Source organism: Dunckerocampus dactyliophorus, chromosome 8, assembly GCF_027744805.1.
Source record: "Dunckerocampus dactyliophorus isolate RoL2022-P2 chromosome 8, RoL_Ddac_1.1, whole genome shotgun sequence".
Lineage (NCBI taxonomy): Eukaryota > Metazoa > Chordata > Actinopteri > Syngnathiformes > Syngnathidae > Dunckerocampus > Dunckerocampus dactyliophorus.
The window spans coordinates 550,473-568,139 of NC_072826.1; the positions used below are offsets into that span (position 1 = coordinate 550,473).

Here is a 17,667-nt window from a genome sequence, read left to right on the forward strand (position 1 = left end):
TGATGTACAGTGGAACGGCGGCTAGCGTGTTCTTCGGTTAACGTTGAAAATGTACCTCAGGTTCCGGTTAGCATACAATATGGTGCGCGTCTTGTGGCGTTATTAATACACTGCGTGAATCCAGTGGTGTTCTTTTTGTATTTTTTTCATCACAAAACGTCGTACGATCTTGCTAATGCATGGACAAAGGAACCGCAAGTCAGCTCTGTCACTCGTCTACGATGTAACTAACACAATTACAGCACGAATCTCTGCTTTCCGTGTTGATTTTTGCTGCAAGATAACCCACAATGGAGCCTAAGAAAGCCAGCATTGTGATAAATAAGAGAAACGCTGAGTACGTTTACATGCAGTCAAACATAACTGGGAATAATAGCAATAACCCGGTTGCGCACGGCCATGTAAACACCAATAACCCTTTTGAAAAACCAGAATATGCTCATATTTTGTTTAAAAAAAAATCATTATCAACCGTGCCGGTGTTGTTTTTGGATACAGGAAGAAGAAGCGGAAATGGCGTGCATTGCGTCATGGCGTTTACGGTGTCCGTGCAATTTTTTGGCCCGGTCACGCATGTAAACAGGTTATTCCGAATGTTTCAGAAAGCGGAATATTGACCTTAACCCGACTATTGACTGCATGTAAAGGTGGTCACTATTAAGTTAAAGAAATAACTCATAGCAAAACATGAAGGTGGTGTCCGAGTGGATCTCACTGGCACATCTGTCGACAATCAAAGTAAAATAAAAGTGAGGTTACATGTTCAGTTATCCCTTTCATTTATTGTTTATATGCATTTTCAAGTGTTTTCTGCATGTAAAACTATGATTTTAAACTATAAAAACGAGGGATATCCGATAATATCGGCCCACCATTATTATCAGCTTGTTTTGGCATAAAAATGTAATATTGACTGTAATGCAAACCGATAATAAAAAAAACACTGAAATAGACATATGGGCTTCCGTACTTGCTGTCATCGAAGCATCCGGTGGCGCCAATACGTGGAAATACTTTACGTCCTGCGTTATTCCTTGCAGTTGAAAACCGGGCTGGATATGTTGAAACCTCGGGCGTGGGTGTGCCACATTTAGCACAAACATTAGTTAACTCGTTAGCTTGTAGCGGCGCCGGCACAGTCTTGTCACTGCTGTCAGTCAACATTTTTACCCATGCCGAGGGTCACCAAATGTTTAGATGCAATTCACACAAGTCGAGGTAGATGGCACCAATGAGTTACTCTCCACTCAACTCAACAACAAGCAACAATTCTTTAGTAATAGCTAAGTGGCTACGACAACCTCATGACAATGGACGGCTAGAGAGATACTTCATTCATCTCCAATAGAAATGTCTAAAATGAACATATCGTATCTGTTGATATCGGAATCGGAAGCTGAGAGTTGGACAATATCGGCATATCGGTTTTCATGGACGAGTAAGGCAATTAAAAAAAATAGTCCAGTTTTAGAAGCTGAAATCAGAGAATAGTTCCATTTTTAAATCCCAAAATAATTAATCGAATACCAAAATAGTTGCTGATTCATAGGATAATCGATATCCAATAATAAATGAATGATCCATATCAGTCGAGTAAACCCATAGTCTACTTAGGTTTAATCATTCAACTAAGATTGGACGACAGCACAATTCTAACATGGTCTTCTCTTGCAGTCGGCCCTACGAAAGCGCTGAAGTCAATGACCGCTGAGCGAAAGACAAGTAGAAACATCATCTCTCCAAGGTTACCAGGAACTGTAAAACAAACTATGTTTAAGGTCTTTAAGTCTTCCTGGCATGAAAGTTAGTCATTTGTGTTTACACCACACGGCTGCCTTTGAAATTGTTTTGCACTGCGGAGTCTGTGCAGGGTCATTGTTTGTTTTGGACGTGTTTGCACGCCACACGAGGAGGAATGACGTCTGGGACAGCGAGCGAACGCACGCACACGGATGACAAATTCTCTGGATTTACTAAGCACTCACCGGCTGGAGATTTTCCTAGTAACCCCATGTATTAAACACACTGAAAAATAGAATTAAAAAGATTTTATTGTCATTTGGTTCTAGACAATAAGAACTTTGTGAGAAGACACACAAAATATTCAAAGGTTGACCAGAAAAATAAAGGTCAATTTCATTGAAATTCCAAGCCACATCTTTGTTCAGAGATGAAAAAAAATATTAGACTGCCCTTGTTTCTTCAGCTTCTTGCTCATTTGAAGCCTGATGCAACTAAAGGTTCCTTTGTTTGGACAAATAGAACAATGACAACAAAAATAGCTCATAAGAGTTACATTTTTTGGCAGTGCAATGCTTTAGTGATGCATGTACGAACTTAAGTGATTTTGGTGATCAAGAAAACCGTGGAAGTTGCTAGATATCAGCTCCTAAACTCAACTCAAATGAGCTATACTTGTGATCATCATTATAAATGTACCTTCAGCTGCACCAGGCATTAAAATGGATCCAAAAACTGAAGAAACAAGGGTGGTCTCATCATGTTTACCATGACTGTGATCCCACTGCTTTTCTGTCGATACCATGGCCTTTCACCTTCTTACAGACAAATGTTTTTGCACTGGTAAACGTTTTGTGGAAGTAGAGTATCAGAGGGGTCGCAAGTGTGCCATCACTTTGATTTCAAGATGGACGTAATGGCTTCCTACGGCTACCGTGACCGGGAGAACCAGAGTGTACAGTGGGAAGAGCTGCCCGGCGTGGCTCGGTACGGTGCATTCATGTCGGATACGCTATGTGAGCAGCCGCCGTGCATCCACGGAGGTCGGGAGAACCAGAGTGTACAGCTGGTGGAGTCGCTGCCGTGGCCGGGAAATGTACACAAGGCACTTTTAAACTCGTGAGGCAATGTGTGTGCCTTTTACGATTTTCCCCATTTTTGCACGTAAGAACACATACGTTGGGATGCAACTCCCCTATAGTGGCTTCTTCTTGGCCCTTGGTTTTAAGGGGTAAGACGAAGGGGAAGCGCGAAGGGGTGGAATTGGGATTCAGCTTCATACCTAAATTAACACTTAAGTCACTCACACTGTACACAACACATGAAAGACATTCAACACGCAATAAGAATAAAGATTACGTCCAAGAATTAAACAGACAGACTGTGGTTGTCTTTGCAGGACAGAGAGACAGGCTTATTGGGAGGAGGAAGTCTCAATAATGAGGCCGCTTCACTGTCTAGTTGTCACTGTCCATTTCATAGGAGCATGTTGAACAATACCAGCTTTATCCGTGATGATAAATCACTTGGACCGGGGATGCAGCCAACGTTGATTTCTCCACTTCTCCACCGAGCATTTTACATCTATTTTCACTTCACTTTTCACTTTCCTTTTCTTTGACACACTTCCACCAGAACTGCGTAAGCCTCACACTTGGGAGACATAATGGAGGTTAAAAAGCAACCAAAAAGAAAAAAAAACAGCCATTTTTTACTGGCCGCATGCAGACAACTAGTTTTCTCTTTATTTTTATTTTTTGTACGGTATTAATAGTTTATGAAAGTGCATTTGTAAACACGAAACACGGAATGCCGTAAAACAAGTACCAGCTGTAATGCCGCAAGACACTGTGATTTGCATAGTGCACGTGTGTCAATTGCCCGGTGTTACCTGAAAGTGGATTTTTCATCGAGTCAGCGTGTATTCTGGCTGGGCTAGGAGTCATGTACACCTCACCGTAGAACACTGACCAAGCTACGGTACGCCCTTCAAGAAGGAATGTGACGTACTGACGCATGCGCACGTCTGCGCTTTCAAGAACTTCAACTCTGATACCCGTTTTGAAACGATTGCATTTCTACACGACAAAGACCGTGTGCTTTAAAACGAAACTATCATATTTAAGGACATCATTTTACAGAAGTAAGAAAATAACTTTGTTGAAAGCTGTAGATGGACTACAGTACTAGCAAGGCCAACTCAATGTCAAACAGTAGAGAAGGTCTTAAAGAAATACTTACCTTGATATCTGGCTCCACAGGACGTTACCACAGGAGTCTCCTGGTTGGACAGGTGAGCAGCACATAAGAACAGCAGAAGAAACACAAAAAACAAACATTTGTGGAAACGAAAAAGGCATATCAAACTTTATAGCCGAGCACTGTAGCAATTATCGCTGTAACTACTGATTATTTTCTTAGTCGATTAATTAGAAGGTTGTTTCGATTGATCGATTCGGACCAAATCAGTATGAACCAAACACAAACAGTCATTTGTATCAAAAATATATATCAGAAAAGAGTGAATGGTTGTTTTCCAAAGTCAAAGTTGATGTGTGAATGTCTTGTCTTGCGTCAAACACAAACATAACAGGTCTGCTTTCACGGATGACTAAGGAAATCCAAAACTAGTTCCATTTGAGATTGAAATCACAGAATATTTACATTTTCAAATGTAAAAACAATGAATCCAATACCAAAGTAGGTTTTTTACTTGATAGCTTTTTCAAACTACAGAGGGACCTTGGTTTTCGTTATTCATTCATTTCAAAAGGATCAAATGAAAACCACAACGTACAAAAAACGAGGCAATTTTTCCCATAGGAAATAATGTGAATCCAATGAATCCGTTACAGACAGCCTGACATGAACAAAAAAGACATTTTGTCGAGAACTATTACAGCTTGACCTGCAGAAAACATTGTAAAGTAATTGTAAACGACAAATGGATGAACATGAACTTCCCGTACCTCCTGGCGAGATGGAGTTCAAGTGTTTTCTCACCTTCTTTACCAAAGTGCTGACACTAGCAACTTTTCTAGGCCCCAAGGCGGGTTATTTAGCAGTCACACTCAACAAGAAATGCACGGACAGCGAGTTTGCACAGGCTGCTTTGTTTGGGACGTCTATTGCATGGTACGGTGCGGCGCAGGGAAACGGACTAGCGTGCAATATTGTCCAGAAACTGTGGGAACATTTTAGCAAAGATTTTCATACAAAAACTGGGGCGTACAAAAACTGTATATTCTTTCCTGAAATTGCAAATGCTGGTAGAAGCTATTGCTGAGCGGTCAATTCCATAGAAACATTTGGGTTGCATGCATGGTCTGCAATGGTGTCATTAACTCATTCAATGCCAGACATTTTTTCTAAATTCAACCCCTTCAGTCGCAGCCAATTTAAACAATTTTGACGGATTTTCCAAGGCACACAGAATATTGTGTTCTATGGCTATATAAACACTGAACCTACCTCAAGAAAGATAAGACTCTCATCTCTCATCAGAAAAAAATGTTTGTTTCTACCTTTTTGTGTTCTTTAGGCATCGGCAGCAGAACATCGGTAAGTTTCAGGAAAATATCAGTTCCCAACAAAAAAAGGAGCGCTAAAAGCTCAAATATCTAAACAACTATACCGCAACATAAACAACACAAGAAGGGTTGTTTTACATGAAAATTATCTCTTTACAAATATAACACCAAGAACTATTTACAATTCTTCTGCATGCTACACTCCATTACGCTCTTTCACTTCCTCCTTGCTGTGCAGCGCCTTAATACGTGGAAAAGATCCATGACGAGCTCCAATCAAGTGCATTTCTGCCCTCTTGTGTTGTGCACTTGCATAAATACGTGTTTGGGAGCGAACGTTCGAACGAGTTAATAAGGCATCTGTGAAGCACCTTTCCAGTCTACAGCAAGATCACAACAGTTGGAGCAGAATATTTCAATAGATTAGACTACAACTGAGCTTTGCTCACAGAAATATGAAGCTTATTTGGGTGCAACTCACTGAAGGAAATGTCATCCATTAAAGTTATTTCTATGTTCTTTGTCTCAAACGCTTTGCTGCTGCCAGGAGACACACAAACCTCCCAGCAGGACCAGCAAAGAACACTCTTTCTCTCAAACACACACACACACACACACACACAATTCCCAGATTGTAAGGGAAACACTGTAGTATGTCCCTAGACCCAGTGTGTGAGAGTGTGTGTGTACACGTTGGTTGTGCACCAGAGTAAATTGTGAGACTAATAATAACACTGGGACACAAAACAGGTCACTTTCAAATTACTATTCATTAAAGCTGATTTAATAAATAGATTTTCCCATTACCAACACCACCGCATCCCCAATTCAGACTGCGCCTTGACACACACACACACACACACACACACAGCAGTGGGAACTCCCTTGATTAAACAAATAATGGCACATTCCAAAAAACTGTAAACGAGTCCAAATTAATTTGCGCTTTGCTCTAATTGCATTTAAACACTGCTCCTCCCTAACCTTGGCTCATGTACTTGTTAATTACAGGTTTGTGAAGACAAGGTCACTACAGTGTTGATAGAAATGAAAAACAGCTTGGGAAACAAATACTACATGGAAATGTAGTATTTCCTTATAGATTCACCAGCAACATCAAAGCCATCTGGAGTAGACTGTAACCTTGGTTTTGGTACGTCAGGGGTTCGGTTTTTGAGGGAAATTTAGTTCAAATGATGTCTTGGTTTTCCTACCCTTTCTCGGTTATCATACGGCCAAACAGAGCGACCAACACACTACTTGAGTGCCCAAACAAAGCATCCACGCGTTGGCGACTGACCGTAACTGACAGACTCCATTCAGGGAATCCTTTAACCATCTTGATAATGGGTTGTTTATTTCTGACATATCTGTCGCCTTCCTTTCTCCTAATAAGCACAGTTCACTGATGATGTGTTCCAGCGCTGTGTGTACATAGCACATGCCACGATAGCGTATCGCCACTGGTGCAGCGGCGTTAAGGGAGCTAAACGCTGCTTGTTAACTAGGGATGTCCCAATCCGATCTTCAGGATTGGGATCGGCTGCTGATTCGCTGCATTTTGAAGATGGGATAATATCGGCTTCCACCACAAGATCGGGCCGATCCGGTTGATGTATGATGTTCGGAACTCTGGGCCTCACCCCAATATGGTAGAGGGGAAATGCGCCTCAAAGCTGGTTGCCACTCGACTCGTGCCACTCGCAAGAAGAAGAAAACGCTCAATCGTAGCAGAATCTCATCACAAACACTACAAAACACGTCGAAACGGCAGCAAAAGACCTTGGAAACTCCTGTGTTACGGTGCATTAATGGAAGCTAGTGGGGTTAGCTTAGTTTAGCAGAGCATGCTAGTGCAGCTGTGTGTGTGTGTGTGTGTGTGTGTGTGTGTGTGTGTGTGTGTGTGTGTGTGTGTGTGTGTGTGTGTGTGTGTGTGTGTGTGTGACTCTGGCTGGATGAGTGAAGGATCATTTTATAAAGTAAGGACCATTTTGCAACGCCCACTGACAACATGCAGGTTCTGAGTGAAAAAGGCCGAGAGGCATGTTTATTGCACCCACTATATAGAGCTTTTTCATAACCATATTCAATTCCACAAATTCACGTGAAATTGGTTTCATGTATGTATGTACTTTATTTACCCCACAGCGGGGAAATTTACTTGTTACAGCAGCAAGCAAGCAAGACAAGTAAAGAGAACAGTGTAAAGAATACATAGTGACTACAACATGGTTCAGGTGGTGCAGGTGTTGTAGAGCCTGACAGCGGTCGGTATGAAGGACCTGCGGAACCTCTCCTTCTTACACCGTGGGTGTAACAGTCTGCTGCTGAAGGAGCTGCTAAGGGAACCCACAGTGTCATGTAGCGGGTGAGAGGTGTTGTCCATGATGGATGTCAGCTTAGCCAACATCCTTCTCTCCCCCACTTCCTCCACGGAGTCCAGAGGACCGTCCAGGACAGAGCTCGCTCTCCTGATCAGCCTATTGGTCCTGCTCCTGTCCGTGCTGCCCCCTCTCCAGCAGCCCACAGCATAGAAGATGGCTGAGGCCACCACAGAGTCATAGAAGGTCCGTAAAAGAGTCCTGCACACACCAAAGGACCTCAGTCTCCTCAGCAGGTGGAGGCGACTCTGGCCCTTCTTGTAGAGGGCGTGGGTGTTGATGGACCAGTCTAGTTCGTTGTTGAGGTGAACACCCAGGAATTTGTAGCTGTCTACCAACTCTATGTCCGCTCCCTGGATGTTCACCGGTGTAAAGTGAGATGTTTTCCTCTGGAAGTTAATGATCATCTCCTTTGTCTTGCTGGTGCTGAGTTGCAGCTGGTTAAGCTCACTCCAGCTGACAAAGTCCCTGATGACCGTCCTGTATTCCAGATCATTCCTGTGGAATGGCTGTGTCATCGGAGAACTTCTGGATGTGACACTGTGTGGAGTTGTGTGTGAAGTCCGAGGTGTAGAGGGTGAAGAGGAAAGGGGAGAGCACCGTACCCTGAGGGGCACCTGTGCTGCAGAGTGCCATGTCAGACACACAGTGACGGAGCCTCACATACTGTGGTCTGTTGGTGAGGTAGTCTATAATCCATGCAGTCAGGTGTTGGTCTACTCCCACACTCTCCATCTTCACTCTGAGTAGTGCCGGCTGGATGGTGTTGAAGGCACTGGAGAAGTAAAAAACATGACCCTCACAGCGCTCCCGCTGTCCTCCAGGTGTAGCAGTGATCTGTGCAGCAGGTAGATCACTGCGTTGTCCACTCCGATCCGAGGCCGATAAGCAAACTGCAGGGGGTCCAGCTGAGTGCCCACCAGGGGTCGCAGGTGCTGCAGGATTCATCGTCGGTTTCTGAACGATACGGTTGCAAGTTCTCTACCCGTTTCATTGCCAGATGTTTCTTCCTCCTCGAAAACTATTGACACATCTCTCAAATCTCCGCTATTATCACAGTAAACATCCTCTGTCTCGTACACCTCCACGTTTGTTATTACCCTCATTGCAGCACACCCGGAAATGAGGCTGAGCTGCAAGATCCAGATGTCTACGAAAACTACAAATTAGCAAATTTACATTACATTAACATTATAGCAATCTAATGTATCTTATTTATGATGTATTGTGTAAAACTAAGACATGAACAACATCACATTCTTCTTCTCCTTTGGGCTTTTCCCTTCAGGGGTCACCACAGCCAATCATTTGCCTCCATCTAACCCTGTCTTCTGCATCCTCTTCTCTCACACCAACTACCTTCATGTCAACCACCAACTACCTTCATGTCCTCTTTCACTACATCCATAAACCTCCTCTTTGGTCTTCCTCTAGGCCTCCTGCCTGGCAGTTCCAAACTCAGCATCCTTCTACCTATATATTCCCTATCTCTCCTCTGGACATGTCCAAACCATCTCAGTCTGGCCTCTCTGACTTTATCTCCAAAACCTCTAACATGTGCTGTCCCTCTGATGTACTCATTCCTGATCCTATCCTTCCTGGTCACTCCCAGAGAGAACCTCGGCATCTTCATCTCTGCTACCTCCAGCTCTGTCTCCTGTCTTTTCCTCATGGACACTGTCTCTAGACCAAACACCACCACAGTTTTGTAGACCTTTCCTTTCATTTTAGCTGAAACTCTTCTATCACACATCACACCTGACACTTTTCTCCACCCGTACCATCCTGCCAGTACACGCTTCTTCACCTCTTTTCCACACTCTCCATTGCTCTGAACAACATCACATTAAAATCACAAAATGAATGCAGACCCCACCAACCACCAGTTCAAGCCTGGCGTATTTCCAGAGAGATGATGACATGGCTGTTTGACGTGTGTGGTAAAAGGCAGTGCTAGCATGAATGAACTTGAGACATGTGCACATTAGCACTCAATAAGTCATCCACACTTACCTTCATGCATTCCTACATAGTATCAGCATTTGACACCAAATATGAGGTGAAAGCAAAATGCTAAAAATACAGTAGTAGTCTATCTGTGCGACATGAGATAAAGTTAGCACACCCACAATGGACATGTGTCAGGTGAGACAGAGAGAATCCGGCTACTTTACAAAATAAAACATCATGGAAATTATTTTTTCTTTCTGTGCGGCCTGGTACCAAATGACCCACGGCCCGGTACCGGGCCCGGGGGTTGGGGATCACTGCCGTATACTGTAAGTACGCATCTCCAAGCCACACACGTGTCTAGTCCTTTCTTCTTCATTGTCATTACAAGAAGACATCCCAAAAGGGCTTTATAGTGCATGTGTGTGTGTGTGTGTGTGTGTGTGTGTGTGCGTAAATAAACAGGAAGATAAAGAAAAACATGAAGTGGATATTCTCAGCACTCACTTTGTAACTCTTAATTCAGATGTACAATTCAATGAAATGAATTGAATTGAATGAAAACAAGTAAATTTACCTTAAATTGCGTGATGTCTTTGAACGCAACCCCTCATTGCTCACAATAGCACACTTTAAAGTGTGATTCAAAGGTTCGGATACGATTAAAGAGACTAGTGTTCGACAAATAGATTTTTAGACCTGTGTGTTATCTTTTAGCGTGATTGACATGTTCAGTTCACTCGGAGCTGCTAATACGTACAAATACATACCATCCTGTCCTGTCATTTATCTTTCCATTCATTAACAGTAAAAATGGGCATAGTTCAGACAGTTGCTAATGGTGATTAATCATGATTAATTCATTTTAAAACTGTGATTAATCTGATTTGAACATTTTTTGTAGTCATTTGACAGCCCTGCTTTTAACAAATGGAACAATGTAGAGCATAATTCCAAGCAATAGAGAATATACTCAGGCAAAGTTGATGAACCACGTCAGGAAGCCTTTAACAGGCTGCAGCGAGCTGGCCCAGTGTGTGAAACTGCATCAGCGTGGCTTTTCTATCTACTTTACACCCTCTACTCATCTCCGTTTATTCACCAGGATGTCTGCAATCAAAGTAAAAGTCATGTTAAATGTTAATTTATCCATTTAATTCATCATTTGTGTGTATTTCCCACTGTTTTCTGTGAGTAAAACTCATATTTTTTGTGTCTGGGGCCAATGAATTTGATTTATAGGATTCCTTATGGGAAAATTTGATTGGGTTTCTGTACGTTACAGTTTTTGTCTGACCTTTTGGAACAGGTTAACGGCAAAAAACGAGGTTCCACTGTACTCTGTCCAGGGTATCAGACTGTGGCGTTCAAACCGTTAGTGTGAACCTTTCATACTAAAGCTGGATCATTCCATTTTACTGACTCATGGCCCCTTGTCCTTCACTCCTTCCCTCATTTTCTAACACGGATGGAGAAAAAATGGCAAAATGTGTTTCCTGAAAGAAGGGAGAGGTGGAAAAGGCCCATCCTGCCCCTGCAATCAGTGCCACCCCACAAGAGCCACCACCACTAGACTTTCTGCACAGGCAGCAGAACTTCCCTGACAGGAGAAAGCCTGCCAACTCAAACAGGGCTTGTGTTCCTCTTGGTGGCCGCTGGCCGCCCATGTGGGTCTGTGATGTGCTTCCTGAGGGCTCGCTGCAGCTGGAGCACTTTGAATAAAGGTAACAGCAGTGTCAAAGCTACTGTAAACCTTCGAGGCTGCTCTTGTCAGCAGGACGTTCCCAATCAAAGCAGAGAATGCGCCCTCAAAAAAAAAAAAAAACAGCACATTGTGTTTTGTCTCACCGACACAATTCCAAACTTCCTACGAGTCACAAAGACGCAAGCAACAGGGCAACCACTGTTTGCTGCCAAACTAAATGTCACAAGAGCAGGAATTACAGTTAAGGTTGGGATGTTTAGAGTATGAGTAACTGGAAAATGATTTGTCACATTTGATTGCTGAGCACCTGAGACAGGAGGGGAAACCAGAACAATCAAGCACTTTAGAAACACTAATTAGTTTTGCCCTCACAAATCCAACCTCAAAATGACCAATTAGAAAGTGAAAACGAGACATGTCATTTCCAACACGTCCCGTATGTACGACTTCACTTTGCGATGACATTCAATCATGCGTTCACAGACGACTTGGCGGGGTGCCGAGTATGTTCCATGTCCCATACAATCCAACTTGTGCACGGCGCAGTGCATCAAATAGCCCGGTGGTTAGTTCGAAGGAAAGCGTTACAGAGCTAAATGGTCACATCAAAGAAGGGCTGAGCAGCTTGTGCACGCAGATCACAGAAGCAGCAGTCTGCGGAGAGGACAACATCCACCAGGCAGACCGCAGCACCAGCTGGTTTCATCTAAGGACCGAGCTGAGCCAAGCTGCTTGCCTTTCACAGGTGCTCCGTTTCTTTGACCGTCCTCTTCGCTGCCCTGCATGCGCTGCAAAGTCGTACAAGCACTGTAGACGGTTTGTTTATGTTTCTAGCGTATTTGTGGGAATATGGCCTACAATTTCCGAGACAAGTCAAAGTTAGAAAGCTGCCAACATTTAACAGAGGGTAGTTCTACTATGCCAATTTGTTAGCTGCCAACTGCAGTAAACAAGAGGAAGAAATTAACAAGCGTCCAACAAAACGTCTCAAAACAAGTACATCGCTTCTGTTGACTTGAAACCAAAAATGACCGTTTGCAACTGAACAGATCAGCTGCCATGTTACATCTTGCACAGAAATTTTACATTTGTTATGTAAAAAAGTCAACAAAAACATAAACAGCACTTTTGTTTCTGCTCCCATTTTTCGAGAGCTGAATTCAGAGATCTAAAACGTTGTCTACGTACAGTCATCCCTCGTTTATCGTGGTTAATTAGACCCAGACCCAACCGTGATAAGTGAATGAAGTATTCTATGCTGCTTATCCTCATGAGGGTCGCGGGGGTATGCTGGAGCCTATCCCAGCTGACTTAGGGCGAGAAAGCCTGCTTTTTACCATTATTAGAGCCCTGTAAACACAAAGTAACACTCCTACCAGTCTTTGTTTACACGACATTGTGCAACACATTGCTGCGGGGACACACGAGATGGTCACCGCTTTAAGCATTAGCCTGCTGCCGAGCTAACCAGTTAGCCTCCAATGTATTTATTCTAAACTTAAGACAGGGTTTGGACCATAGTGAGGAAGAAGGCCAAAATCTACCTCTTCCACACAGAAAGGGAGGACAACATGTTTTCACTCCGTCACGTCGGACATGCCAGGGCTGACCTCATGCATGTGAAGGTGATGTCTCTACAATGTAACATCACTGACACCTAGTGCCCAAAATACTACTTATGACTTGTTTTTTAACTAACAAGTCATAGCAAATATTTATTCATTCATTTTTGAAAAACCACGATAGAAAGAGGGAGCTCTGTTCGGACCAGGAAGTGGCGAGGGACGAGTGTACCCCACATTCTTCGTCTCTCGGGAATATTGCTTTAGTGAGCATCCATAGTTCATCATCCATCCACCTAACAGGTGTGGGACATCAAATCCTGATTAGACAGCATGGTTATTGCACAGATGTGCCTTAGGTTGGCCACAATAAAAGGCCAAGGGCGGCAGCCTAAACTTTGTCAGCATCTGGTGTGGCCACCATTTGCCCATCCAGATCATCCCACACGCGCCCAATGGGTGACATGTCCGTTGCTGGCCATGGAAGAACTGGGTCGTTCTCAGCTTCCAGCAATCGTGTACAGATCCTTGCAACAAGGGGCCGTGCATTATCATGCTGCAACCTGAGGTGATGCTCGTGGATGAATGGCACAGGATCTCGGAACGCACCTGTCTTGCTGATTGAGCCGCCCGTGGTTGCGGCGGGGTTATGGCATGGGCAAGGCGTATGTTGGAAAACAAACAGGTTACCGATAGCATTTTGAATGCACAGAGATAACGTGATGAGACCCTGAGGCCCGTTCATCCACGAGCATCACATGTTGCAGCACGATGCACGGCCCCAAGTTCCAAGGATGAATATGTGTTATACATTCCAGAGAAATTCCACACTGCTGACATGTTTGTTTCACTCCAAAATATTGGAAGCCGAGCCCGACGGCTCATTCCTCACGCCATTGATCGGATAACAGATGAACAATTGGATTTGTCTGATTGCATATTCATTCTAATTATCAAACAATGTCTAGCTACTCTTCTCATCAAGGTGCCTATTTGACTTATACAGTAGAGAAATACCCCTCCAGAATGTACAATATTTATGAATATTTCAATATTTATACTTTTTTTATTGGGTCGAGCTTTAATTGCCATTACAATTCAACAGAAATGTGTGCAACTGGCTACTATTCCCTAGCAAACAGAGGCAAGCATTTAATCACTGTCAAATGGAAGACCGATAGGCTGTCCGGGACACAGCTCCTGGGCTAAGATGTGGCTAAAAAAGGCACATGATTTCCAGACCTGTTCCTTTTACTGGGAGGAATTCTCAGATGCCAGGTCACTGCCAACGTCCTTGCAGCCAATGGCAGAGAGGCCAGCAAGTTCACGTTAACTGTGGAGTGTAACTGCACTGAACATCTGCTCATGAATGAGAAAGCTGCCCACTAGCCCGGCGTGTTGAGGCCCACTGATAAAAAATTCAACATTCCCCTCACTGGCACGCTTGTTTTGCACTATTCTCCAGAGCTCTCCGAATTATATTAAGAGAATTTCAGCCCAGCCTGGTGTATGCGAGAGAACAGCTGGCACTGAACAAGGATCGGCTGCTCGGCTGGAGCTCAGGGACGCCACACAAGATTTGCCTTCTCCAGCACCATTTGTCCTTGGAAGAAAAAAATGTAAGTGATGGTCTCCCCGGTAGAAAAATACAAAACCTGTGACCATATTTAGCATATTAATGCGACCAATGGGAAAAGTATAAACTGTCATTGCAACAATCAATACAGTCCAGGTGGATATGGATAGACCAACCCCACGTTATGTAACTGGTCTAGAAGGCACGCCCACCAATTTGCAGTCATTACTGTAGTTCATGTATATGCCTCATGTATTTATGAAATAGAGGAATATACCACAAATAACATTTTAGCATGGTGTGCTGAAAAAGGGTTTAGTGTTTATAAAAAATGTAAAAACTACATCTGGTGCTACTGTAAGGACCAACATTACACGGTCAACGTACACCTTATATGTAGCTAATTAGTAAAAGGAAGAAAAATAAAAGTCCACTTGACTTGAACGGGGACTTTACGGAAGCGATGACTCCCTCCAAGCACAAGAATAAATGATTACTAAACTCAGTAATTTCACTTCTGTCTTTTGCGGAAAAACAGTTAAAAGATTTCTACATGTCAGCAAAGAACACAACTAAACAGGGTAGGACCCGGTTGGACTCTAAACAATCTTTAAGAGCTTTGTGAAGAACCCTGTAACTCCATAGCGGCGTGCCCACTAGAATTCTGTGATGGCCATTTTCCAGTCAAATTGGTCACTGGAAGTTTCAATAATAATGACTCAAACGGCTAAAAAGAAACCATACAAATCAAAAGTTACACGCGGAGCAACTGCCTCATCCATAATCACCCCACACTACATTTGCAGTAAACGAATACAAAAACACATCTTCAATCAGAGATTCATCTTCTATTATTCAATCAATGTGAAACTGACACACACTAATATATATATATATATATATATATATATATATATATATATATGTATATATATATATATATATATATATATATATATACACACACACACACACACACACACACACACACACACACACACACAGCCATCGTGTAGAAAAACTAATTTTACCGATGACAAATGACACCACTTTATTTTGTTGACAGGACGCCTCCCCTCCTTCAAGTGTAACGTCAAATGGAACGAGGAAATGACTCATTATCTCACTGACAAACAATTACAATCAGTCATAAGCAGCAAAACCATCGAAAGAAGAGAAAAAAAAAAAAACACGGGACCCATCAGCAAAGATCACAAGGTGACGGCACTGAAAATACGCATAAAAGTACCTTTCAGTACGCAGGCACGCAGGTACGCAGAGAATATACTGAAAGTAAATATGGAAATCTCTTGAAGCAGATTACCATCCATCCATGTTCTATACCTTAATGGGGGCGCGGGTATGCTGGAGCCTACCCCAGGTGACTTCAGGCGAGAGGCAACATGTCAATCGCAAGTCACATACCGAAAATCCTTCACACAATGAACAAATATGGGCCCCCGATTAATAAGGCACTGTGATTTCCGCGTTATCGTAATTGCAAAATTGGCCCATAAAAACGGAGTCTACTGTTAAACGTCCACAGAAGCTGACGTAATGTGAATGAAATGCTGCCATCACGAAGAGAAGGAAAGCTGGGGAGGTGTTTCCCCAGCGGAACGCTCAATTGCGGCGGACTCTCTTCACTAGGCCTGTAACGATAATGCTTTCATAACCGATGAATCGAACGATTAAGAAAAAAAGTTGATAATTTTGATGGCCTTGATAAACTGACATGCACACATACGCCTGTTCCTTTCCCTCGTCTCGCTGTACCACACAGCCTGGATGACAAGAGGGTTCACTCTGCATGCGTCTGTGTGCATTGCTTCTATAGTGGAATGAACAGAGTCAACCCTCCTGTCAGTTAGCGAGCAAACATTCAAAAGCGACAGTTTCAAAGCCGGATGCCACAGCTCCAATGTGGATGTGCAGCAGAGCCTTCGTCCCGACAGTCGACGCTTACTGAGGCGTTTGACCGGCAAAGTGAATATATAAACCGAAACAGCGCAAAATGGTGTGCGCTCACATACAGTGTTGTTAGCTACATTGCAAAAGAAAAGCAACCTTTCAATACAATTGAAAAGCCAACATTTCAGGAAATGTTAGAAATGTTTGACAGATAGTACGAATTGCTTGGGAGAGCACAGCAACATAAACATGGAAAGTTTAGACTATCATCTTTCATTAGAAGAAAAGGGTTTCACCACCTTTTTCCGTTCTTTAGTGGTAGAACATACGCCTGTGTTTCAGGAAAATATCAGTTTTCAACAAAAAAAGGGAGAAAAGAGCTTTTTGTGAAAAGATACAGAACAGAAAATATCCACCACCATCACCGTGACCTCGGTGATCTGATCTACGGACTTGGAACCAGGCGCCACGCCGCCCTGAATCAGGCATCTGCAGCAGAACATGTACTTCAGAATCTTCGGGTGCTATCAGATACTTTGCCTCCTTTCACTGGTATGTCATTGGCCGCTTCCATGCGTCCAATGCGGTGATATATCCAACAAGGTACACTCTTGCGTCACCTTCGCTGGTTCCTGTAGTTGGAGGTGAGTTGAAGGCTTCTCATTCCGGCTTGAGTCTGAGGGATGGCGGCTCGCTAGTTACTCGACGCCGAGTCTTCCACTGCGCCTCTCTTCTCCTGGGCTTGTTGCTCATCAACAACCAGAAGAGACAGAGGTCTCGTATCAGCTGAAGGTCTTTGCGTTCAGCCACAGCTTGATGCTCGGGGTCGCCAAGTTGCTTTGGTTCCCCTCTCGCTTCTTGTCTCCGGGTGAGTCTCGCTTCCTGTGCTCACTGTTGTCTCATGTTGGCCTTGCTCTTTGCGCCGTGCAACAATGCTCCTCTCGACCGTGCCTTTCACCAGAATAGTCCCTTACGGGAACAGTCCTCGAATCCAATATCACAGGGTCGTTTAGTCCAAAACTCTTGCAGTTATCCATCAGCCTCAGTCTATCCCACCCTTGACTGTACGCCTCACTGGACGCTCGGGTAAGGGTACACAACTTTCACTTTGACGCTAATTGCTTGCTTTTGTGGCTGCTCAAATATCTAAACAACTGTACCACAACATAAAGAATACAAACAACAGTTGTTTTGCATCAAAATAACAATTTATTTGCTAATGTAACACCATGAATTATTGACAATTTTCACATTTGGAACTAAACTGTGTGTGTTTCCCTACAATGCGTAACCCACCGTACGCTACACTCCT

General features: G+C 43.4%; 1 protein-coding gene across 10 annotated transcripts in view; it reads right to left on the bottom strand.

The window, feature by feature from the left end:
* foxp1b (forkhead box P1b) overlaps positions 1-17,667 on the bottom strand; it is a 205,417-nt gene that overhangs the window by 140,179 nt on the left and 47,571 nt on the right. For 9 of the 10 annotated variants that reach the window (XM_054785295.1, XM_054785291.1, XM_054785289.1 and 6 more), the window contains one exon: positions 3,982-4,021. The exons of the other annotated variant lie outside the window; for it this stretch is intronic. The gene's annotated coding sequence lies outside the window, so the exon portion shown is untranslated. The remainder of the gene's footprint in view (positions 1-3,981; positions 4,022-17,667) is intronic. 10 annotated transcript variants of the gene reach the window in all.